The 26,640-nt window shown below is 36.3% G+C and overlaps 1 protein-coding gene and 1 long non-coding RNA gene across 2 annotated transcripts in view; both read left to right on the forward strand.

Moving 5' to 3' along the window:
- Nucleotides 1–26,640, forward strand: part of LOC133515519 (uncharacterized) — an 83,879-nt gene that overhangs the window by 26,396 nt on the left and 30,843 nt on the right. The gene's annotated exons all lie outside the window — the stretch shown is intronic.
- On the forward strand, nucleotides 16,288–17,174 carry LOC133515352 (uncharacterized). The gene is made up of 2 exons (XR_009799013.1): nucleotides 16,288–16,566; nucleotides 16,818–17,174. It is a non-coding gene; the product is annotated as an uncharacterized LOC133515352 (long non-coding RNA).

Consider the following 26,640-nt stretch of genomic DNA (forward strand, 5'->3'; position numbering starts at 1 on the left):
TGCAGAATATCCGCTTTATCACAAATTATCAGCTCAGCCCTGATTTGACTCGTCGTGTGCGCAAGTGTGCGTGGTGGATGGAAACAATTTATACTGCGTGTCTTTTTAGAAAACGAATGTATCATGTTTAACGTATTAGGTAGGAACCAGATTTAACATTCGTTCGATATACTTATATGATCCATAAATATTCTCTTAGAATGAAACAAAATTTATTTTATCAAGATTAATAAAATAATACAGTACAAATATTCTTTGTTGCTCACCAATATAAAAACGAAAATAACATACAGATTAAGCACATAACTCAAACTATGGTGCACAACAAGCGGTCTTATCGCTGAAGAGCGACATCTTCCAAACAACCAAACTAGGCTATTATAATCGTATGTTTTGCGCATCCATATCTTCACTAAGCTAAAATCAGAAGCATTCGCATTGCGTGTAATTCAAAATTCGAAATCAACCCTTTCACTTCGTTTGAAGGACTAGAACCACTCATAACATAAGAGATGTTAAGGAATGTCTTGCCTCATTGTTGTTTGTTGTTACAGTTGTAAGGTATTGGTACGGGTTGGTTTCTTAGAAGTTATAGGTATCATTTAGATGTAGTAACCTGTAACGTGCCTTAATGAAAATGCAGGAGGCACTTGAAATCAGATTACAATTTGATGTCATAATATGTACATGGCTACCCAAACTCAAAGGACCAGGACCATCATTGAGACCCAATCAGAATCGCGCAGCCACTCCAATGGCACCAGCAAACTGCCAATATGGGGCTCTCGCTAGATTTAACAGTTGGCATGCATGATATTGCTGTCCTAAAAAATAAACGGTTAAAAGGATTGTAAACGAATAAAGAACTGCCGAATATAAATATTATGTTTAAATAATATTCACTTACTTTTTCTGTTCATGTAACTCAGCACAGTATCTTGATTCAATCCCAATTAACATTCCAATCTAGAGATTGTCATCAGAGAATCAATAAATATCAACTTGTATAACAGTAAATTGCAAACGCAAAACTGTTTACTATAAGCCACCAGGCTATTATAATATATATGTTTGCACCTAAGCCATACCCTATAGGTATAAGGACTTCCTATTATTATTCAACCATTGATTCATAGTGTGGACAGTCACAGATTAGCGATTTGATATAAACTAATTAGATAAATATTAACTTAACTTCTGAATTGTGTATGTATCTATGTCATGTACATGCGATGACCCAAACCTAGGGTTAAAAATATTAAAATATATTATTATTGAGAAGACTTCAAATGAATTGCATACTAATTGAATGGGCTAGTGGTTTCTTTATTATGTATTTTATTCCAACAAAAACAGGTAAGGGAGTGGTAGATAATTTAAAGAATAGTCACTAGCCATGCAAAACTCTTTTAATTTTGTTAAATGAAAGTGGAATCGAGCAGTAGATGTTAATTGATGTCGCCAACTCAATCGAGTCTACTCGTCGTAGATGTACATATTAAGTACCTTCAACCTTCATACTCATAGTAATAATTACAAAGGCGGTAGAAGACCATGGTGGATACATTTCTGAATAAGATCAGAATTTCTCAAGTATTGTGTTATTTTAATAAATGTAATGACAGAAGTAATTCAGATATAATATCATCTATTTTGTATAATATCATCTTTAGAAACAATAAAAAGGACTTTATTATTAATTATTTTAGTATGCAAAAGCTCAGACCATTAAACCTTTAAAAGGAAGAGATTAATCATAAGCCAAATAATTATTGATAATAATTGATCGGGACACCTCAGCTTGTTAGCTTGTTTATCAGATTTAATCGGATTGAAATGCAGACTGGAGCTACACTATGATCCCAAGAATCATAATCACAATTAGAATCAGATGTCATATAAGGAAGTTCGATATCTTTCTTGATTCATTTTAATATTGCCGTGAAATATCGTAGTGTTAAGGCTGCACTCGACGCCAATGACCTCGCGCGTGTGGGCGGAGCTTTATACCCCTCACCGCACCACCCACTGCAAAAGATCGAGCGCGCAGAGCTATGCGTTCGAAATAGAATATCGCTTGCTCGCGCGTGCAATGCAGCACAGGTCCGTCTAGCAATACGACTTGCCTCGCACTGCCTCCGCAGAGGGGGGTAATGGTAGGAATCTAGGCGGAATTTAGGCTTATTGTTTTTAGAAATTGAGGCATAGTTTTATGAAATTGCAAAAAGCAAGAAAACCAAATCATTTTATAGTGTCTTGTGAGAATGATTGTAAAGTTCCATATTTTTGCAGAAGTAATACCGATCTAACTGAAAGAAATATAGTTGTGTAAATTAAAATAGATTTCCAGAAAAATATATCGTTGGTCATATCTTGTAGATTGTTATATGTTTTTTGCTGCTCAGAAAGTATCAATGTTTAATATAAAATATGGTTCTGAATAACTTAGTTTTACGGTATTTTGCGGGAAGAGGAGCCTTAATTGTTTTATGTACGACTCCTACAGTAGCAATAGTCACAAGACAGATTTATCAAAGTCTTATTCGTTGCCGTATCGTCATAAGTCACTGTGGACACCTGTCCTGTGTGGTTCTTCACCAGTGCACTCGAAGCCGCTCTTTCTTGGGCGGTGTATGCTAGCCTGTAATGTGGATTTATCTTTAATGTTATTCTGTTCGCCCAACGACGTGTGACCATACGTCCATCCCTACGCTTCCTTGGCTCTTCCTTTCTTGGTTCGGCCTCGATAGCCGAAGAAACTAAGAACGCTATGGGTACTAACAGTGGATAACCTCGGTGATGTCGAGTTTGTCAAGAGTTGAAGCAGTTGCACCGTAGTAACGTTCAAGCTTTCTTCGCCAGCATCATATCTCAAATGCATCTGTCCTATGATGGGTTTCAGTTTCAATGGTCTAGGTTTCGGACATGTAAAGAATATGATCGAGAAACCAAGGCGCCCGCATTAGTCTGATCCTTGTTTTATGTTATTCCATATGCATATCCTGGCGAGTCGTTTCACCGCAGCTTTGGCCACATGAGCTCTTCTGATCACCTTTTAGTCGCAGATGCCATCATCACTTATTTAAAATACCAAGTAAACCAACAACTTGCCTCAAGATCGTGCAATTCATTGATTCTCTTAATTTTACAAGGAAGATCGACATGCATCATCTTCGTCTCATTTCTATTGATCATAAGGTATGGATCTGCATCCTGAAAATGGACTCATTACTGGCATACCCAATCTTTTGTAGCAGAACCGAAATTCATTTTCCACGGACACTTAACCTAATATAGTCATGTCATCTGCAAAACTGAGTTTATTGATTAGTTGGCCACCAACTTGGACATCACCCTCACAACCTTCCTATACTCATTGTCTATTCACAGATCTCAGTGAACAGTTGCACTCCTCGTTCAACTATAAAAGGATTACGTGTTACGGTATCCCCATTTCTCATAACTCTGAACATTTAACTCCAGTTAAAGAAATCAAAAGCCTTTGCGAATGCGAAGTCAATAAAGCGCAAAGCCTTAAAGAGTATACGCCGCACCCACTGTATTCTTTATTAATTGGCACACGTTGAGAATTTGCTACTGAGTACCCATCTATATGTCTCGCATGGTTGTTAAAGTTGTGAAGTGATTATTCGTGAATAAAAGAAACAGATTGGGTCAATTTGATGGACACAGCAGTTAAAACACTGTGGTGCGGAAGGCTGGCGATATTTTGCTTAATTTAAGATCTGATCGGAATGAGGAAGATGGATCGGTACCTCGGATGTACAGTATATGTATTGCTGTTTCTACCATCCTTAGCAGGACTGATGCATGTGCACGGGGATGTAATCAAAGAGTAAACATATCGAAAGCTGCCACGAAAAGCGGACTTACTGTGTTGCGTGCCATTAAGCCTGAGGACACCACGTATATGACCCTTCGAAATCTTAAGTTTTTCAAATAGATAAGACGGCTGTTAATCGCGAATGACTCCAAAAAGCAATGATGCAAAGTGTAAGGTAGGTCTGGCAGACATATTTAATAGGTTATAACGGTTTAAAAATGGTGTGATGTGAGAACGGCAAGAAACAGAAAAGAAAAGCATTTTGAATGCGTTGAATTAATACCGAGGTACTCGCCAGCATCCACCCCCCAAAGGCGGTATCAGTGTAGCTCAATTTAGACAGAATAAAGTGTGGCAAAAATGTTTATGCGTAAATCGACGTGAATAAAATCACGGACGCGATATAATACTTTTAAAACTGTTGCTGACAACTTGACTGTCCCAACATATTTAAACTAGATTATTTCACACCAGGCGCGATATAAACGCACCAGAGAATGATAAGAAGAATAAAAACCACTTTGCAAACAAAAAAAACAGAGTTCATTTTGACTCAATATCTGCTTGATAAATCGAAATGAACGGTAAGAAAAGGTGCCTTGAATATCACATCACTTGTTTTGGATTTGACGGTTCGAAGTGGGAGCCTGATTTGACAAGTCTGTTGAATGTCCAATTAGCATAAAAAAAAGGAGTGTGGTCGAGTTGTAAATAGATTCTATTTTACATTCTGATTTGTGATTATATAAAAATAGCGTGATTCTCCCTTGGCTGGGGAGGGCTGCCGGACATGAAGTGGGTGCACCCAGAGATGGACATGTCAACAGTGGCCTTAATGGATAAGCGAATAGATTTAAAGCGAATACTTAACATAGTAGATTACTGCGAGTAATATTCAGTAAAGAGAAGTAGTGGGAATTTAGGTTACATACACCCGTTCGGATAAGATGGCCGCATTTGTCTGTGTGGTAACTATCATTGCATATAAAAAACGTATGTTCTTTTCGTTCTCGCGGTCGTCGCAGTGTTCAAAACAGTTACAGTTGTTTACGTCTGCTGTAGTAATAGTTGTGGCACTTGAAGTGGTGAAATAGGTTATTATGTTAATAACGATGTCAAAAGAGCAAAGTGACAAAGTGACAGAGCGAATCACAGATGGTAGTTACAGATGGGATAAACCTATCGCGAACGGAGCTCTCACTGTTTAATAATACCGATATTTGATATCAGATCACATTGCCACTCTCTGACACATGGGCCGCATGACGTGGTCTCTTCTCGTGACCTAAATTGCAACTAGAGACTGCTCGGAGCAATCGAGAACCGTACGCGCTGGAGTGTAAGAAATAACATTGGTCATGGGTTGACGGAGAGACCAGTAATGGACCAAATACGACAGGTCGCAGCCGTGATCCCACTCAGCTTAGCTCAGACATCGATGGACGCTCACACCAGTTTCAGAATCCTGCTTTCAATCAGTTTAGCACGGAAATTGATCAGTATTCAGATCAGTCTTAGGATCCTGTTATTATTTGGCTCAGCACAAACATTGATGAATGCTCAGACCAGACTCAGAATCCTGTTCTTTATCAGCTCAAGACAGATCACTCACAATCACAACTCAACTCAGACCAGATGCACGATTGGATCGATCTCAGAAACGCAGTGTCTCAGCACATTTCTGTAACGTCATCAGAAATTGCACAAAGTCTCAGGCCGTGCCGATTCACGACGCAAAGGGTGAACCATGCGGTTCGAGAAAACACATTGTTATTCACAAGTGTTCTTATTATCTAGTTGTTGATTTATTTATATGTTTGCCTATAGACATCTAATTTCAATTAAGAGTAGCATTTTCTTTCTGGGCGGGAGTGTCGCCAACGTATTGCGAACCCGCTAATATTATATTATATATAACCGCTTCGAGGTTATTGGGATTTTTTGAGGGAAGGTGAGAGGGTAGATGAGAACGACAGTAGGAAAAAGGAGGTTGTGTGCGAACAGATCGACGCGGCAGTGATATTTGCTTTTAGATCAAGTCAAGAACGTTCTTATGGTGTTATTAGAATAATGATGTGTCTCTAGTATATTGTGACCAACGTTATCAGTACTCAGAGTGAACAGTGATCCAGTGAGGCTAATATGAACTTAAGGTAAACTTTGTGTGAGGAAAGGGGTCGCTATAAGGGGAGGTTTGGAGGCGACTATTAAGCTCAAGAAACCAGGTGGATAATCATGTGATACTCATGTTATATGTAGGTAATAAAGTCGGACACCAGCACAACTCATATCGTCATCTCACTAACATCCAGGCCTCGTATAGGTATGTAGTACATTTACATATCGCTTTCCAGTATCCGTAAAACCATTAGCTCATTCGATAGGTTAATAAGTATGGTGAGCTTGACGACAATACCAGGGATCGGAACCGGTTTTTTGCAAAAACATCGAAATAACCATATATTTCGGTTTATTTTATACTCTAAATGTAGGACTCAGTCGTGTTTTCAGACAACGACTTCGTATTATTAGATTGCCTAATTAGAAATGAAGTAATTAACAAAGAACGAAAAAATACCGTTTTCGTTCCCATACAAAAAATACCGGTTTCCGATCCCTGCTACATACAAAACCTAATCTGTAATGACGACACAAATACATAGAAAATGACACACATCAAAGACATATCTTGGACACCTCGATCTCTTTTGTGTATGGACGAGTCACAACATGCACCGCCATAGGTACAGTTGTACCTATGCTTCGGCAGAGGGGAAATAGTACGAATGCTGTCTCCCTTCCCGGAGTTGCTCGAAGAATGGGTCAGGTTCGCAAAAATAAATAAAAAAACTACTTTCTTCCATACAAACCATAATGTCCATAATGTATAGCTTTATTTCGGGTTAAAGATATTTTATTTATCTCAAAAGAAATATTACATTTCACTTAATGAGATAAGTTGATACATACAAAAAAATATATAGGGAGCGTTAATAGTGATGTAAATTACATATTGTTTTTATTTCTAGTAGGGAATAGTAATAACAAAATGAATACAATATCACCGCTGACATAAACTACTTAACAGGTAATAATTCCTTGCGATGTTTTTATTCCAAAGTGCGCGATTCTAAAACATGTGGCGGGTAAGCATAGTTTCCTTTGTTACCAAGGTTCGAGGCGATAACGTGTTGCCGTTTGCCAGGGCCGGATTTAGGTGGCTGAAATATTATCTAAAACATATGTTTTTAGTTTGTATTTGAAAATGTTGAAGGTTGGTGCATTCTTAATATTTGCTGGTAAATTATTGTACATTCGCGCACCCTGATATGTTATATTATTTGTGCCAAAAATTTTTGTTCGTATAAAAGGGAGGGATAACTTATTTGCACTACGAAGGTTTCTCTTGCCGCTTTCCTTATTTGTTCTGAATGTGGTTTGACAGTGCATGGTTTTATTTGACGTTCATAAGCGCATTTTAATGTGCCTACTTGGAAAATATATAAACTATATTTACCTTTAAGATGAATTCTAATTTTAATTGATAGGTAACTTGATAAGAAGTGCCAAAAGTGACATTTCATCAACCAAAAACGTCACTTTTGACAGTAACAGATCCGATCCATATCTAATCCAGATCGAATTCATATCGGATAATTAAAATTATAATACGCCTGTGTATTAAGTTAGCTTTTTTAAGGAATAGCGTTGGCAATATTACTTTTCCCAGTAGAATCCTGTTAGAGCGGAAGGTCCATTTTGCAATGTCAGATTATCCTTCAGACGTACTAGACACATGTCTAGATTACTAATGAATCATCAAGGCCAGCTGAAGAACGCCAGTGAGGTGCTAGCTTAGGGCCCGGACGGCCCGGACAACATTTAATCCGACGGATACAGGCCGTTTGGTAACTCGATACAAAGACACATTCATGTACTTACAATTGTACTATTATTATTTATTATTAAATTGTTTTATCTTTTTGACTTATATCTTTTTGTAAAGCTATTAGGGAAAGTAGGTCATTGTTTGTCGATGAAGCGGGCTGAAAGTGATACGTTTCTGCCCAAAGTAAAACTACTTTCCAAATGCGACTTCTATACGACCAATGAAAACTCGGTTCTGAATGGTTTTTTTGTATAAGTTCCAAAAAAGTGGGAAAAATAGGTTTTTGGCAAAAACTTCAATTTTGGTACAAGCTTTTATTTTAAAAACCTCAAACACAATTGGGTAGCGTTGTTCCATCACAGATTTTCTATGGCAACCCACTGTCTCCATCATCAGATCAGCTCGATGGTACCATATAATATTGCATTGTCACCCGACTTACATATGTATGAAAATTTTCAGCTCAATCGGAAATCCGGAAGTGGGTCAAATTTAGATTTCAAGATTTCATCCACACTAGCATACATACATACTAACAGGGCAAGTTAAATAAAAGCCTGTAATAATGTTTACTGTGGTGAAAAGCACCCATTCTGACTATTGGTAAAATACCTGGTCAGAAATGGGTGCCTTTCATCCCTTGGTTAACAATCTACTATTTGACGCGTGGATTCACACGGTACTGTCGATGCTGATTGTACAGTTTTCCAATCTTTTTTGTAACCCCTTTAAACTTTACATTGGTAGGAATAACAATGCCTTGTCCCACCATTTCAAAACGATTATTAATACCGCAAAATCTACGTCGTTTCAACTGACCTCTGTTTACCTTACCTCGGTCTCCCCTACTATGACATGTTAATTTTATTATTTATTTTAATCTAATAATAATATAGTAGGGTTATCTTTATTAGTGGATTTGGTAAATAATATGTTGTTGTCTCACATTAATCACTACGTTTGTTTGAGGACCAAATAAACCACTGTCGTGTAAACAAAAATAAACTCTTCACAAACAAATCGAATGTTTCCCTTATAAGTAAATACGTACACATACATCAATAGACAAGTATTTACACTTTACCACCAATTAAAGTATCAGACAGACAGTAGACAAGAAAATAGAGAGCTCAACAAGGGGCGGGAGGGGGTTAGGGTCGGCAACGCGCATGTAACTCCTCTGGAGTTGCAGGCGTACATAGGCTACGGATACTGCTTACCATCAGGCGGGCCGTATGCATGTTTGCCACCGACGTAGTATTAAAAAAAAATAGAGTAAAAACAATTTTGGCAGCGATTTTGATAGCTCAGACGCTGCACGGGTTATATTAAACGTCAAACTTTTATGAAATTATGACGTTTACTTGACACTTGCACCGTCTGGGCTATGAAAATCGCTGCCAACTTATCTTGGTCTGACTGTTATATGGATGGTGTGTAGTGTATGTATGTATACAAGTATGTAGCATTTCACGGATAAAGGTACCCTCTGGCAGTCAGCGCTGACGCTGTTATTAACGACGTTCCAATACAAATGCGGTGGTAAGTGACAACCGCTATAAGGTACCTTTACCTGTGGAACGTCACATTTGATGACTTAGAAAACAATCGCGTCTAGTAATCAATCATTTTTTTGTAACTCATTGACGTATTCTTAACATAATAACGCCGTTTAATAAGCTACCAGGGTGCCTAGCCAAGGTGCTTGCACTACGATAACGAAGCGCTTTGTGTCTCTCTACTCTTCCTAGACAGTGATATTTGCGTTTCGTTCGCTATGGAAACGATTTGCATGTCGACTACGCACCTTGGGCGTGTTAAAAAAAAAGCGTTACGATACTTAAGCGCGGAAAAATTAAACTTCATGTCACGGTTTTACGAAACTCAATTGTTAAATTGCTAATCGTGTTTTAGGGTCAAGTAGCCAAACTGGCAAAACGGAACCCTTATAGTTTCGTCATGTCCGTCTATCCGTATACCACAGTAATTTTACTAACTACATATGTTAGGAACATCGAACAGAATAAAGAAAGAACGGAAATAAACATGGATTTTAACAGTACCTTGTCAGCGAGATAAAAATTATTTGCGTATCCCTCGTGTAACGGCCTTTTATATCTTCTATGATCTTTTCTTCTACCTCACTAATCAATGTCAATCAGTGTACACTTACAACAAATAAAATGTATAAGGCCCGAAGTCGGAAGGGATTCATATTTTAACTTTAAATTAAATTGAATGCAGGCACGATTCGGCCACGATTGGCTTTTGTCAAGTAGTATTTTTTCAATATGGAAAAATGACTAAATGCAGTTTTGAAGGTTGGAAATGTTGGAATCCGGTGAATGACAGAACGTACCTAAATATGACGTATAATGTTGCTAGATGAAATAATGTATTCCTAAACAACATATAAGGTATATTTTTGTGTAGACTGATAGGTACAGTATGCATGTATTTTGTAAGCCACTACTTAGTTTAGAAGTTTAATAAAAAATGTGTGGGGGGGGGTTCACTCCATACATGTAACTAAAACCAAAAAAAAACAGTAAATATAAAGTATGGTTTGGAGCTTCGATATAACTTTTAAAAAATAATATTAACCTTACTAAGAGCAATAAACGCACAGTTTTTGTACACTATCAGTCTTTATTATTCATTTGTCTTTCCAACCCATCGCCGTTTGACCGGATTACATGTGTACAGATGTCTCTATCTCTTGTCTCACTCACGCGACGGTGCGTGCGTGATAAATGACTTCAGCGGAACCTTCAGAACGTATTTAGCCACACATGGCACGCTATCCAGTGTTACCAACTTGGCAACCAGGTGTTGAATTTAACAACTTTTGTTTGAACTCTGCTGGCACTCAAGATTAGCCAAGAGGGGAGTTTCATCTATCAAATTTTAATTATGAAAGAGTGGTTTTAACATCATTTTTACAATAAAAAATACGAATTCAATACTTTTTTTTGTAAAACATGAAATTATTTTTTAATTTCATTATTAAAATCGTAGTTTTATTATCTGTATGTCACGTGACCGAAAACGCGGACCACCATTTTTTTTATCGTAAGTGACGTCATCATAGCATACAAGTGTTACTCGTAAATTAGTAACAACATTTATGTTTATTTTTTACTGAACTGCTATTATGTCACAAGAATGGCGGCTGCCATTTTGGCGCGAACCTGTATAGTTTAATTTTTTTTTCGTTTATACTTAAACACACCTAACTTGTCAGTAGAAAAAGACGCGAAATTCAAATTATCTATGGGACGTCAACCCTTCGCGCCTACATCTTTAAAATTTGCCTGCTATTTTTACTGACAAACTAGACGTGCCAGAGTATAGCGATATTATTTTCAGAAAATAGAAATACCCGTTTGCTATCGATGCTATAGGTACGAACATTTATAAATACATTAAATAAAATGTAAAATAACCTATTGGCATCTTTTTTCTCATATATTTCGCAACCAAAAAATGTGCCCACCAAAATTTTTTATTACTTTTCGCCTTCCGTTCAGCATCTTTTAAAATTCCAAGTTGGCAACACTGACGCTATCAAATAAAGAAAAGCTTTCCGTGGACGATTTGCGACGTTACGCGTGATTGCAATTTATTTTGGCGGGCTTCAAGTTCCCCCTTTTTTTAACCCATGACATGACCATAAATCATTATTTGGTTTGGAGAGTAGGGACGCAATGGTAAATCGCGGCGTATCAGAAAAGACGGCTAATATAAAAAATTTTGGCGCGAAGAGCTCCCATAGAAAATTTGTATTTCGCACCTTTTTCTACTGACAAGTTAGGTGTGTGTTCACTATAATATACAACATGCTGTACCAACCTGCCATATATTTGCTTGTTACCATGTTCAGCAGTAGAATTCAAAATTATCCTAATATACATGTGTTGTTAGTCAATATGAGGTTTGTTTATTGTTTGTAGCTGTTTTGTTTGTCAGTTTGAGGGTTGTAATGTAACCTGGACCTATGACGTCATTCTTTGGAGGAATCAAACCATCCGTTTTGTTTTTTATTTTGTACTAAGAATCGGTTAATAGTATAAAATTGGAGTTATGTTTTAATGTGTCTATTTCAATGTTCAGACAATATAGAATTATTTGTTTTCATTGCTGTTCCTTCCCCTAGTTTCTAATTTAATACTAAAAGAAATAAAAAATTGGTACCTACAATTCACAAGCCGGCCCCTAATGCCATTATCATCGTTGATCGATAACAAGTTTTTTCTAGAAGGAATTGCGTACAGCGTGAAACATAATCCACGCAAACACTATCGTACGAGCGAAAACATAAAATACACACTTTATCCCGTTGCAAAAAGGTTCAAAATCAAGCGTACTTTATTCGAAAAAGCGTGTGGGTTAAGACTTGTGTAAATTGAACGGTATAGTCATTGTGGTCCTTGAATTTCTCGGGAAACGTACACCAGGCGTTATTCGTGATTGGTACAGTCTGCATCAAAAGATAGTGACGGCCAAATTGGCTAAATAGCCACTTAATAATGGCTCATTTAAATAGGTACAGTCAATAACCCCATTGTACTTAAACCTTATTGTGCTTATTGTGCGTTATTTTTCTTTGTACATTGCTGTTATATTTCGACAAATGACTTTTTATTGATTGATTTATCTATTTAAATACATATTATTATATCGTAATCGTAACACACCTTTAAAATAATAATAATTCAGTCTATATACGTCCCACTGCTGGGCACAGGCCTCCTCTCATATGCGAGAGGGTGGGCTATAGACCCCAGTGCGAATTGGGGACTTAACATACACCTTTGAATTTCTTCGCAGATGTAGTGAAGGTTTCCTCACGATATTTTCCTTCATCATATCTATCAAATGATCCGATAGGGGTAAGTACGTAAGTTCCGAAAAACTCATTGGTATGATCCTGGATTTGAACCTTTGTTCACAAAAATAAAGATGTGTTCCGACCTTCCGACATATTTGGCCACTTTGGCTGTCGCTATGTATTTGATGTTGACATTGGTGACTGTACAGCCGATAAGGGCTCAGTTCCATATAGTAACATGAGAACTGTCTATGTGTTCCTTTACGAGCTTCTAAGATCTGTATTTTTTGAGATATTCTTACTAATTTCATTATCTATCTTGCATGTTAACTGTTCTGCACGTCAGGTCAGATCAGATCAGATCAGAGGAAATGGTCAGGTTTTTTCAAACCTTCAAGAAAAGAGCGTATTCCCATCTCAAATGCAGGCAATGCACTTGCAACCTCACTGGTGTTGCAGATGTCCATGGGCGGCGCTTCGCTTACCGTCAGGCGATTGGTCTGCTACTTTGCCTCCTTTATCATAAAAAATGTTGACTATTTCAAAGCGGCTTTAATTATTTCCGTCAGATTAATGAACTTTAATTAGCTTTTCGTTTAAATTTAGTTTTCAGAGCAGAGCGTGGTCACCTGGTCATCTAAGCACAGTCATGGATTACATTCGTGGAACTTGTAACCAATATTAATTACACAAATATCAAACATTTAGAAGTAGTCCTAACATTAGTGCCCGCGCGCCGTATTTTAAGTCGAAAACTGTAGGAGTTTTTTTTTATACTACGTTGGTGGCAAACAAGCATACGGCCCGCCTGATGGTAAGCAGTCACCGTAGCCTATGTACGCCTGCAACTCCAGAGGAGTTACATGCGCGTTACCGACCCTAAACCCGCCCCCCCCTAGTTGAGCTCTGGCAACCTAACTCACCGGCAGGAACACAACACTATGAGTAGGGTCTAGTGTTATTTGGCTGCTGTTTTCTGTAAGGTGGAGGTACTTCCCCAGTTGGGCTCTGCTCTAGATCTGGAATGACATCCACTGACTGTGCCCTACCACACAAAGTGAGATGATATTTACAATGCCCATACCTCTCTTTTGGACGTAGTTTAAGGACGTACCCGGGTCCAAATGAAACCTATAGAGCAATTTTCAACTTAAAATACGTGTGACCCGTTTCACCCGTTTTAATATATTTAATATGTCTGTGTCTCACTGAAGTTTTGTTTTGTCTGATAATTATTCCATTAGTGCAATCAGACTTCACTTACTAGGTTACTTTTTAGTTATGCTAAACGCGATTACTAATTCATTTAGGATGCAGGATTACCTAAGATGTATCAAATTAACTAATATGTGTGTAGATTAATGTTGTGTGTGTTAGATGCTTTGAGAGTTATCCTTGTAGCGTTTGGAGCCAACTCCGAGCAAGTTGGTTCAACCCGTGTAAACTCCTTAGCCGAAACTTGAGCACGAATAACTTGGACAACCTAATACTTGCGCTAAATAATAAACTGTCTGCCGCGGGACTGCTCTGCAGGCAGAGTTAGGAGTTAGGACGCTAGATTTATTATTGGCCAAGCACTAATTCGGTAGAATACGAATTCTCTCTTGGAGAAACTCTTAAAATATTATGGACATACCTGAATATTTTTGTAGTAGGTAACTTCTTATGCATTTGCTCTCGAAAAACATCACATAGTGGAGTAAAGTCGTTTTTTTGCTAAATACTAGACAAGGTAAACGTATTTCAGTATAAAAAATAAATGTAATAAACATTTTATTGTACGAAACAAGGATAGGTAACAGTAGATGAAGAATTGAAAGTACAAAGCCGAATTTATCCCTATGAGAGATCTGTTCCAGCTAACCTCAATTAATAAAATCTATACGTATGCGTAATACTAATCTTATATCATTACGCGCTATACAAAATTATATATTTAAATAAATACATTAATAAATATAATGCATGTTATAACCGCACACGCTTTCCTACCTTCTAATTAATATTTCGCCAGAGAGTCATAGTTTTTCAATTTACGGTGTCTAGCGACGCCACGCCACTGACTGGCACTGCCTCAAATTTCCATAGTATCATGAACGATAGAAAAGTATTTAAATACATAAGTATATTTATGTGTTTATTATTTTTATATTTTGTTTATATATAGTAATAAATGTAGTACATATATATTAACTATTTGTAGTATATGTATTGTATTTTGTTATTTTATTATTATTAATATTTTTGCACCACCCGTTAACTTGATTACGTTCGCCATTTCACTATCTGAAGGTTGTCTGGAAGAGATTGCTGTTTAGCGATAAGTCCGCCTGTTGTTACCTACATATTTATACCTTTACATAGTTTTACCATTTTTTTGCAGTGTGCAATAAAGCATTTTATTATTATTATTGCTACGGCTGCCTAATCTAAACCGTTAAATAGGCCATGAAAGTATCCAAAACAATGAAAATTTCGTCGTCTTAGTTACTTGACTCATCATAGCTGAATTAATAAAACGATTGTACCGATTCCGATTTAACCTTTTGAACGCTTTATATCATAAACACAAACACCACTACCACACAACAGGGCGCAATCGAGCATGGGTAAACCTTATTCGAAAGTGTGAAGGTTACTTTGTCAGCGTATGTCATGACATGACACCTATAGTTGTCCTTGGCGCTGTGGGCACTTATAGTAACCACGCCTTTGAAGTTCTCTGATGCTGATTGGTAAAATTCAAAATTCAAAAATGTATTCTGCAAGTAGGCCTCAAGGGCTCTTTTAAAAGTCAATGTAACAATTATTACAGTGACATCATATAGGGATATGAAAAATACATATTACATAGCAACATTTATAAGCCGGGGTAAGTGGTGGAGAGAGGACTATGATCAGCAGTGTGTGATAAAAGGCTGATATGATGATGAACATTTATAAATGCAATAGCCAATAAGTACCTGGGTAAAAATTACATTATCATAAATCATAATCTTAAAACGACATATAAATCGTAACGTACATGCTAAATGACATGAAATTCGTTATTGACGGAGTGAAATGCGCTGTCTATGATTTGATGTTTTTTTTAAGTATTTTAGGTATTGTAGCGCCAGTCGCCACCTATTTAAGATTTTTTGATGACACTTTTTGGTTCATGGAGATTCCATACCTTACCTCCACCAAAATCTATGAAGGTCAGAGGCACATATACCCTCCATAAAGCCTTGCACTTGGGTCTGGCCGGTTAGAACATAGACAAAAGTCTGCAATGTCAATGCTGTCAAAGTCATTGACGCAAAACTATTTTCATTTTCGAAACTATCAGTTTTCATATAAAATGATTAAATAACGATTTATGTTGTTGAAATAGATTTATTGATTAATTTTTAAAATTAAAAATTCACCGCACAGTATCTCCGCTCAAACTCGGTTAAAGTTTAATCCATTGTACTAAACTAAGAAACAACAATTATTTCAAGGTAAGAAATATTTTAATCTATAAATAAAATAAGTGTACTATTGCCAAATTCAAATATATAAATTTAATCTTACCACCCTCTTAAGTCGCACGGCCGCCCTATCGCGTCCAAAATTGCAATCTAAATTCATCATAGATGTAAATTCTAACATTGTTTTAGCTGGCAATTTAGAACTCTGGTAGCTATTAGCAAGGTTAGTAATTAGGGAATTTTGTTCATAAAATCTATGAAGGTCAGAGGCACATATACCCTCCATAAAGCCTTGCACTTGGGTCTGGCCGGTTAGAACATAGACAAAAGTCTGCAATGTCAATGCTGTCAAAGTCATTGACGCAAAACTATTTTCATTTTCGAAACTATCAGTTTTCATATAAAATGATTAAATAACGATTTATGTTGTTGAAATAGATTTATTGATTAATTTTTAAAATTAAAAATTCACCGCACAGTATCTCCGCTCAAACTCGGTTAAAGTTTAATCCATTGTACTAAACTAAGAAACAACAATTATTTCAAGGTAAGAAATATTTTAATCTATAAATAAAATAAGTGTACTATTGCCAAATTCAAATATATAAATTTAATCTTACCACCCTCTTAAGTCGCACGGCCGCCCTATCGCGTCCAAAATTACAATCTAAATTCATCATAGATGTAAATTCTAACATTGTTTTAGCTGGCAATTTAGAACTCTGGTAGCTATTAGCAAGGTTAGTAATTAGGGACATAGGTTATAGTATTGTTTAAAATGTGACTGTTTTGTTTTAGAGGGTGAACGTGAGCAAAAAATTCTTGGGCGTCATATCATTTCCTTGGAAAGGCTCAAAATCAAAAGGCACGGATCCGCCACATAATTGTGACTAGTTGTAGTTTCCCGGTGACCATCAACAAGACCGCTGCACTGAGCTGTGGAGCAGAAAGTGTCCGACAATCGGATAGATGTAATAACAACTTTGTCTGTCATATATTCATGTAATTTTTAGTTTTTTGGGCTGATATATGTGATATGATTACAAGTTACACTAATTGCAATTGTGGAGTAAAATCAGATGTGCCAAAGATCATGTTTTAGATATATAAAAATCTATATTAAATGCAATAAATAGTATATGTATATATATAAAACTGTTTTTATCATGAAAATTTTAATGACTTCTATTTATTGTTATGAAGGTGATCTGGGAATTAAAACATGCGCTAAAAATAGACGACCTAAACAAAAATAACTCCTTAAAAAAATCAAAAGATAATCACACGCACAGGATAGGTTAACTATTTGGTACCCACATCAATAATGAACCGAAATTACCGACCTGTGGTCTCATTGAATAAAATTCATATAGGTATGTAGATATTATATGGAAGTGTCACAGTTAGTTCAACAAGCCCCGTCCGATACATAAATTTGTATAAAAAATGACTTTTTTCCTGCCTATTGTATGTTTTTCGAACGAATTAAGCTCTTTTGATCCTAATATATAGGAATAAAAATATTTATAACTTGATAATAAACTGTATTGTTACCTTTTATATTGAATAAACTTTAAAATATAGATATCATTATCTCTTAGGACAAAAGATGCCTGTGATTTTGATTAATATGTAACATAATATTTTTTTATTTGATAAATACTAATTTAAAAACCTCACCCCAACAAAAACAAAAAATGAAAAAATACAAAAAGAAATTCCGTCGCCGGGATTCGAACCCAGAACCACTAGCTAGAACTGGATCACTACCTACCAAAACCCGCCAGGCTAAACCGGTTGTCAATTTTAGTACTGAGATACAAAGAGAGCGCCACTAGTATAAACGAACTTTTGAAAGGGGCATTTTTTTGTATGGAGTTAGCGTTCTTCTCATAGTGAGTATTATATTCTTTGGACATGACGCTTCATAATTGCGCATGTGTGGTCTGACCTTCTGGAAATAGATACCAGTTATTAATATAAAAATATTTTGTTACAGCAACATTGCTCCTATCTGACTTTGTCTATTCAACTTTGGGAACAAATAAAATCATTTTTATCAAATATTTTGATTTATGTCACACTACCATATGTAAATTATTATTATTTTATATAAATTATTACCTATTTCAGTTTGTCTTTGTCTATGTTCATAAAATCTATGGAGGTCAGAGGCACATATACCCTCCATAAAGCCTTGCACTTGGGTCTGGCCGGTTAGAACATAGACAAAAGTCTGCAATGTCAATGCTGTCAAAGTCATTGACGCAAAACTATTTTCATTTTCAAAACTATCAGTTTTCATATAAAATGATTAAATAACGATTTATGTTGTTGAAATAGATTTATTGATTAATTTTTAAAATTAAAAATCCACCGCACAGTATCTCCGCTCAGACTCGGTTAAAGTTTAATCCATTGTACTAAACTAAGAAACAACAATTATTTCAAGGTAAGAAATATTTTAATCTATAAATAAAATAAGTGTACTATTGCCAAATTCAAATATATAAATTTAATCTTACCACCCTCTAAAGTCGCACGGCCGCCCTATCGCGTCCAAAATTACAATCTAAATTCATCATAGATGTAAATTCTAACATTGTTTTAGCTGGCAATTTAGAACTCTGGTAGCTATTAGCAAGGTTAGTAATTAGGGACATATGTTATAGTATTGTTTAAAATGTGACTGTTTTGTTTTAGAGGGTGAACGTGAGCAAAAAATCCTTGGGCGTCATATCATTTCCTTGGAAAGGCTCAAAATCAAAAGGCACGGATCCGCCACATAATTGTGACTAGTTGTAGTTTCCCGGTGACCATCAACAAGACCGCTGCATTGAGCTGTGGAGCAGAAAGTGTCCGACAATCGGGTAGATGTAATAACAACTTTGTCTGTCATATATTCATGTAATTTTTAGTTTTTTGGACTGATATATGTGATATGATTACAAGTTACACTAATTGCAATTGTGGAGTAAAATCAGATGTGCCAAAGATCATGTTTTAGATATATAAAAAGCTATATTAAATGCAATAAATAGTATATGTACATATATAAAATTGTTTTTATCATGAAGATTTTAATGACTTCTATTTATTGTTATGAAGGTGATCTGGGAATTAAAACATGCGCTAAAAATAGACGACCTAAACATAAATAACGTTTTAAAAAAATCAAAAGATAATCACACGCACAGGATAGGTTAACTATGTGGTACCCACATCAATAATGAACCGAAATTACCGACCTGTGGTCTCATTGAATAAAATTCATATAGGTATGTAGATATTATATGGAAGTGTCACAGTTAGTTCAACAAGCCCCGTCCGATACATAAATTTGTATAGAAAATGACTTTTTTCCTGCCTATTGTATGTTTTTCGAACGAATTAAGCTCTTTTGATCCTAATATATAGGAATAAAAATATTTATAACTTGATAATAAACTGTATTACCTTTTATATTGAAAAAACTTTAAAATATAGATATCATTATCTCTTAGGACAAAAGATGCCTGTGATTTTGATTAATATGTAACATAATATTTTTTTATTTGATAAATACTTTTTAAATTATTAAAAACCTCACCCCAACAAAAACAAAAAATGAAAAAATACAAAAAGAAATTCCGTCGCCGGGATTCGAACCCAGAACCACTAGCTAGAACTGGATCACTACCTACCAAAACCCGCCAGGCTAAACCGGTTGTCAATTTTAGTACTGAGATACAAAGAGAGCGCCACTAGTATAAACGAACTTTTGAAAGGGGCATTTTTTTGTATGGAGTTAGCGTTCTTCTCCTAGTGAGTATTATATTCTTTGCACTTCACTGCCAGCTGTGTTAGATAAAAGAGGTTCAAGAATCTATTCAATGAGGATTCATTTTATATCTCATTAATAGGTTGCTTATACCTTACTTTATTAGTTCATTAAATCAAATTCCATACCATTTTTTAAAAGCTGTAAGAAAATATAAGAGTTAGGAGCTTTTCAAAATCCAATAATGTAAACAAAGGACTCGGCTATGGTTAAAATACATCAAATTGTATAAAAATGTTTTTCATAATCAATAATTCAATAATAATAATGACAATATTTGACGACCGGTCTGGCCTAGTGAGTAGTGACTCTGCCTAAGAATACCGGTAAGGGCATTTCTTTATATGATGAGCACAGGTATTTGTTCCTGAATCATGGGTGTTTTCTATGTATTTTAAGTATTTGTATATTACATTGTCTGAGTACCCACAACACAAGCCTTCTTGAGCTTAGCGTGGGACTTAGTCATTTTTTTTTTTATATATCCCGTAAGGAAAATGGAGACCATTTGTATGAAGAAGCATTCGGTCCCTTTCCTCTTAAAATTCTTCCACAAAGTATCGCAACATATTCTCTCCAAGTTGTGCGCGTGAACTAGTTCGAGAAGTAAGTGCCTAATTGGACAACTTGTTCCGAACTAGACACAGGCATGGCTAACCTGGTTTAAACTAACCACTACTTAATTCTGTTGAGATTGTCGTACACGACTACAAAGTACGAGTATACAGTGGTCCTTAGTGTCGGTGTTGGTTAAACCCTCTGCTTTAAGACTCGACTCGGATTATCAGACTCTTGTAGTTAAGTCGAAACTCGAGTTCTTTTCAACTTGTTAGAGACCCGAGTCTTTGTAGACTTAAGTCCTCTTCAGAGAACTCTAAAATTGTTACCAAACATTTTCAAGATGCATTGTCCTCGCATAAAATTCATGGGTCACAACTCACAAATCATACAATAACACCTACATATTTATTATTTTTAGTGTTATTTAAATAAAACAAAATTGTTGACGGAGTCTTTGTTCTGCGTTGCTCTTAAATTGTACTAATAATGGACTCAAATCGGCGCTTAAAAGACTTATGGATTTTTTTTAGGGCTGAGTCTTGTAACAATGAGACGAGTTCTTTAAATTTAGACTCAAAAGACTTGAGCTCCTACCAACACTAGTCCTCCTTTCTAAGCTTAATATCCATAGACCAGCTACAAATTCTAAAGTAGATTCAGAAATCTACAAATGGAGATCTCTATAATAGCGGATGAATAGGGTTGTTTCCAATTTTTTGAAACGCTTGTATTACGTTCTATATTAACTAAAAGTTGCCCTAAAATTCAACTTTTATACTAAAAACGGCTTTAAATATGTTAAATTAACAAAATATATTTTGACAGATGCTTTGGCGCCCAAAACGCTCTTTGAAAATTGTGTGACGTCACAGTTTACGGTTTGACACATAACTACATACACACGTAGAAGATACGAACTGTCAACTGACATTTGTCATTTGTTGTTTATCGCCTAACGGTCACAGTGTCAATCCGAGAGTTGTGACGTCATCCGAATCTTCAATGAGTTTCGAGTTTGGTCACGTGACGTGTGCCAAAAGATATTTTAAATTCAATATTTACAAAAATATGGTCATTACAGGTCCCCTAAAAGTAGTTTAACATGTTCTTATAATCCAAAAGAATTTATTGGGATACAATTCTGCCCTAAGATTTGTAGATGGAAACAACCCTATTGAGAACTTGAATCTAGTTTTAATTATGGATTGGGCATGAGTTGTGGGGGGAACTGACAGAACGGGATAGTCTTATGTATCTTTCAATAAGAGTAGCTGAGAAAGCGTTATTATTGTTCGTCCTTGTCAGTCTCACATTTCTTTTATTTATGGTGGGTAACAAATAACCCGACCAAATTACGTAGGTTGTTTTTGGTATGTTATCAGAAATGTTAAAACGTGTTTTTAATTTTGTCGTATTGCGTATGTTTTGTCCCTCACGGGCGCACGCGGCATAGCACATCTATAGGGTATCTAATTATCTATCTACCATCTATGATTGAGATTATTGAGAATAATTCAGCAAACATCTTCAAATTTATAAGTTATAACCATACCTACATTTTATTTAAATCGTAGTTTCTAGGCTCTTATTTATTTGATTTTATTATTGTGCATCCACATCGCAGCTCGCAGTTAAATATTGTGGAGCAATATAGTTCGTGTCATCCACGATGACGCGCAGATTTGTGAAATCTAACCTTTAATAACATGATATTACGTGTCAAGGCACGCGTCGTCGTGAATGACACGATCTATAATACTGTCCGCGTAGCCAACGTGCCAATCGTTAACGCTCCGTAGCGTAAGGTAGCCATCTCTCTCTATCCCTCTTCCATATTATTGCGACAGTGACAGTTACGTTTCGTTCGCTACGGCGGTAGCGGTAACAATTGGCACGTTGGCTACGCGGGTGCAGCACGATATCATTAAGTAACTCTTGTGGCTACAGACAGTTACCTAAAGCCCTAACACTTGTAAGCATTTTTCTACAAAATGTAACTGAGGTGTAGATGCACCTTTATAATCGCAAACCTATGCAAATGGTTACGAGGACGGAGTGCCCATTGGGTGCAGCATTTAATATTTTTGTTCGACCCCTTCCAAACACACAAAAAGGAGTACGCAATAGGTAAACCTTGGGACCTCTAAAATGTAGTCAATGAAAACAAGGAAAAGCGTTGTAAAAATATATAACATTTGAACATAGTAGGTGGTTTACTACGAATATTTTCTCTACGTGTCAACAAAGTACCTAAGAAACAGAACTAAATACTACTATTTACTTCTGTTTCTACGTATAGATAAATAACTAGCACAATATGTTTTACTACATCAACTCGTAAAGGCTCTCTTTATTCTTCAAAAACTGATGAAAGCGTTGCATTTTATCCCCAAAAGTGGCAAAGATTTGATTGTGAGTTGTTTCCTCATTCATTACATTTCGGTTGGCTGTCAATGTCGTTTTGGTTGGCTGCTACAATTTGAAAGCCCACCTTGTGAGCCTCTTCTAGGGGATTCAAGTGATGCTTTAAATAGTTTAAATATGAACAAAGGTATTTCTTCATTAGAGGCTTTTAATCAGTTTCTTTTAACTTTTACAAAGCTTCTCTCTTAGCGATAAAAAAAATCGGCCAAGTGCGAGTCGGACTCGCACAGGAAGGGTTCCGTACCATTATCTATAAAAACGGTCACCCATCCAAGTGCTGACCCCGCCCGACATTGCTTAATTTCGGTGATTGGATGAGAACCTCGAGATTGGAAAGAATTATTTATTTTATTCTGTTTTTAGTATTTGTTGTTATAGTGGCAACAGAAATACATAATCTGTAGAAATTTCAACTGGCTAACTATCACGGTTCATGAGATACAGCCTGGTGACAGACGGACGGACGGAGGGACGGACAGCAAAGTCTCAGTAATAGGGTCCCGTTTGATCCTTTGGGTACGGAATCCTAATGAATGACAGACAAAAATAGGATTGCCACAGATGACATATATCCGTTTTACGAGCCAAAAGTGATCTTTTGGCAGGCTTACGCGAACTGTAACTTGTAACTGTAACTTAATGTTGGTACACTGTATTGATCATACAATTTTATTAACAAATAGTGGAAATGAGATTAAAGCTATATTGTCAAACCTGGAATAATACAGAATGAAATGAGTACAGAAAATATAAATGATAACAAATTGACTTAAGTGATGGTCTCGAATGATAAATATTTAATAACGTTCATTTGGATTTGATGTGTAATGATTTTACAGTTAGTATTTTCCTCGCGTTGGTGTGGTGAAAAATGTTGTGTTTCACTTGGTAGCAGTTTGTTTAAGCCTCGTGCCTTGAAAGTTCGAAGTTTGAACTTTGCTTGAATTGCTTGCTCGGGAGAGGTTAAATAACAACTTCGCCCCCTAATAAAATAAATAACTATTGGGTATGTTTTTTTCGTTGCTGAAGAATCAATCAAAAAAATTCTACCTCACCAGAAAATTTACGAGACTCGTAATTCAGACGAGTAACTTAGACGAGAATTTCGTTATATTTTTATCTCACGAAAAAATCTTTGGGAACCTACTAGTGGGCGTTGAGACGCCAAACACTTTTCCAATTCCAGATTTATGTCGGGCCCAACACGTTTTCTATTATTGGGCTCCGGCCGTCACGATAAATAACAATTTATATTACTCGTTTTGTATACACGCTGTTAAGATGAAGGTGGAGGACCCGCGCGAAATCGCCTTTTCATACAAATGTGGTCCTCATTTTCCTCCCTGGATATCAACATTATTGAAAATATTATGACACAATTTTTTGTATGTCAACCACAGCTATACCTCTACGTTTGATTATTTCCGAATTTTTGATTATTATAAAAGTTAGGAGCATTTTATGATTTTTACGAGTCAAACGTAGAGGCATACCTATGGTTAATACACATCAAATAATGGAAACATATTTTCCATAATAAGGAATTTCCATATTTCCGGAGAAGAGGCCGTCCCCTTTCCTCTTAAATTGCGTAAGTATATGTCAGTGGCGGATTAACCGAACAGCAGAAAAAGCATATGCTAAGGGCCCCGCGCCTAGGGGGGCCCCGCGCTCCGACCCCGACCATGCGATTTCGGTACGCGGAACCGGCCAAGTTCACGTAGAACTCGCATTCCGCGGATCCTGTACTACCACATTTTATTAACAATGTATTTGTTTTCGTAAGCCAGTAACAATATTGATCAATTATTATTATTTTATTATCCTGTCTATTTTTCTTTAAGACGATACCAAATTTAAAGAATTTTTAGGCTTATGCAAAGACCAAGAGCAGAGTTTAGCAGAAAACCGAAGGTGCAGAGTGTCTTAAAACTTTTGTGCATGGCTAAGCTGCAGGAAACAGAGCTCGGAAACGAACAAAAGAAGATACTGTGTTTAAAAACATATTAGTGAAAAGCAATGAAGGATGATTTCTTTATTAATTATTATTTCAAATAACAAATTGCACCTTACAGCTAATGCCTAATTATGATCAGCTTTGAGCCCGTAGTAGACCAAAGGACGCGCTCCTCTACGGCTGGCCGGGCGCCCAAAATATGCCGAGTTGCTGCAAAGCCGTGATACATTATGATCTAATTGTCAAAATGTTATAAAAAGAAAACAGCGGGGCCCCTATGCAGGATTTTGCATTCGCATATGCCGGATGTAAAGCCCTACATAGGGCCCAATACCCAAAGCATCCCAGCAAGTCGCACTTTCGAGCAAGAACTAAGGCCGAGCAGCAGGCGAGCCGAGATCACATTGGTTCAATTCCAAACTCTGTTCTCCTACAATTCAGCCTTTGCACGCCGCGATAGAACGCTCCGGGCCTCCGCCCTTATACAGAGCTCGGCCTACAGCCTCGTTCACACTATGGCATTGGTTTCATTCTAGGCTCTGCTTTCCTGCAGCTTGGCCTTCAGCTTCGCACGGGAACGCTACAAAATCGGGTGGTCCGGATATTCAGCTCGTGGAGCTCAGCTTTCGGCCTTGTTTTTTGGCTCACTTGGCCATTAGTTCCCACTTCTTAGGTCCGACTCACTTTTCACCTATTTTTACAAGCTTTTGTAAACTTAATAATATTGATGTTGTTAAATAGTATCCCTACATGCTTTTATTTAACTTGCAATACTCGTAAGTTCTTTTCAAAATCTGCAAACCATCTGCAAACTATTATTTTGACCATTTATCAAAATTTGGCAAAATGATGAAGACCGAAGTTAAGGAGGAAACCTGTATAAAAGAAAGGAACTGTGATAAAATAACACAACTTCATTAAGATTAGGCTATTTTAAAATGGCTAAATAAAAAAATAAAAAATAGATAATTCGGAATTCCTTAAAATAAATAAATAAGGGAAATACTTCGGATTTTAAATGACGTCATATACCTATAGTTCGTATCATCCACGAAGACGCGCCCCGCTCTTCTTCCTAATCGCTTATAGTACAAATCGGCAACTTTTTGGCAATGTAGTAGTTATGTCTACTAATTAATGTGTATAAACAGAACTACTACATTGCCAACTACTAGTAAAAGGTTGCACACCATACTTGTAGGTACTATAGGCGATTGGGAAGAGGAGTGGGGCGCGTCTTCGTGGATAACACGAACTACAGACACAAAATAAAAACATTTCTTGTGTATGGGCTCCGTTATTTTTTCTTTTTATTTTATATTTATTCATTTTTTATATTTATTATTGTTACCATTCAGTCAAAAAAGGCCAAACGGAGGCTATTTGTAAGTATCATTTACATTACAAGCATAAGGGAAGTAACCTTTGCAGCGCTCTTTTTAGTGAGACGATTTTTTGCAATAACTTAAAAGCGATTAAACCGATCATTTTCGCTATAGTTCTCATTGAAAGCATTTATTAAGCTTTTGTTTCACGATTTTTTTTATATTTTTTGGGCCTATTGTTCACTTGTTTTTTCTTTCGGAGCGATTATTTCCGAAAATAATAACTTAAAAAAAGGGTTTTTGGAGACCGTTATTCGTTTTGAAAGACCTTATCCATCCATCAAAGCAAAAAAAAAAATCAAAGTAAAAACATTTTGTATGCGAGGTACCCTAATAATATTTTTTTTATAGTTGTTATTTTACCCGTTCTGTTGCAATGCATGATTTATGTATCCATGCCAAATTATAGCTATCTAGCACTAAAAATAACGGAGCTAACCCTCGGACAGAGGGACAGACGGACATGGCGAAACT

This window comes from Cydia pomonella, chromosome 2 (genome assembly GCF_033807575.1).
Source record: "Cydia pomonella isolate Wapato2018A chromosome 2, ilCydPomo1, whole genome shotgun sequence".
Lineage (NCBI taxonomy): Eukaryota > Metazoa > Arthropoda > Insecta > Lepidoptera > Tortricidae > Cydia > Cydia pomonella.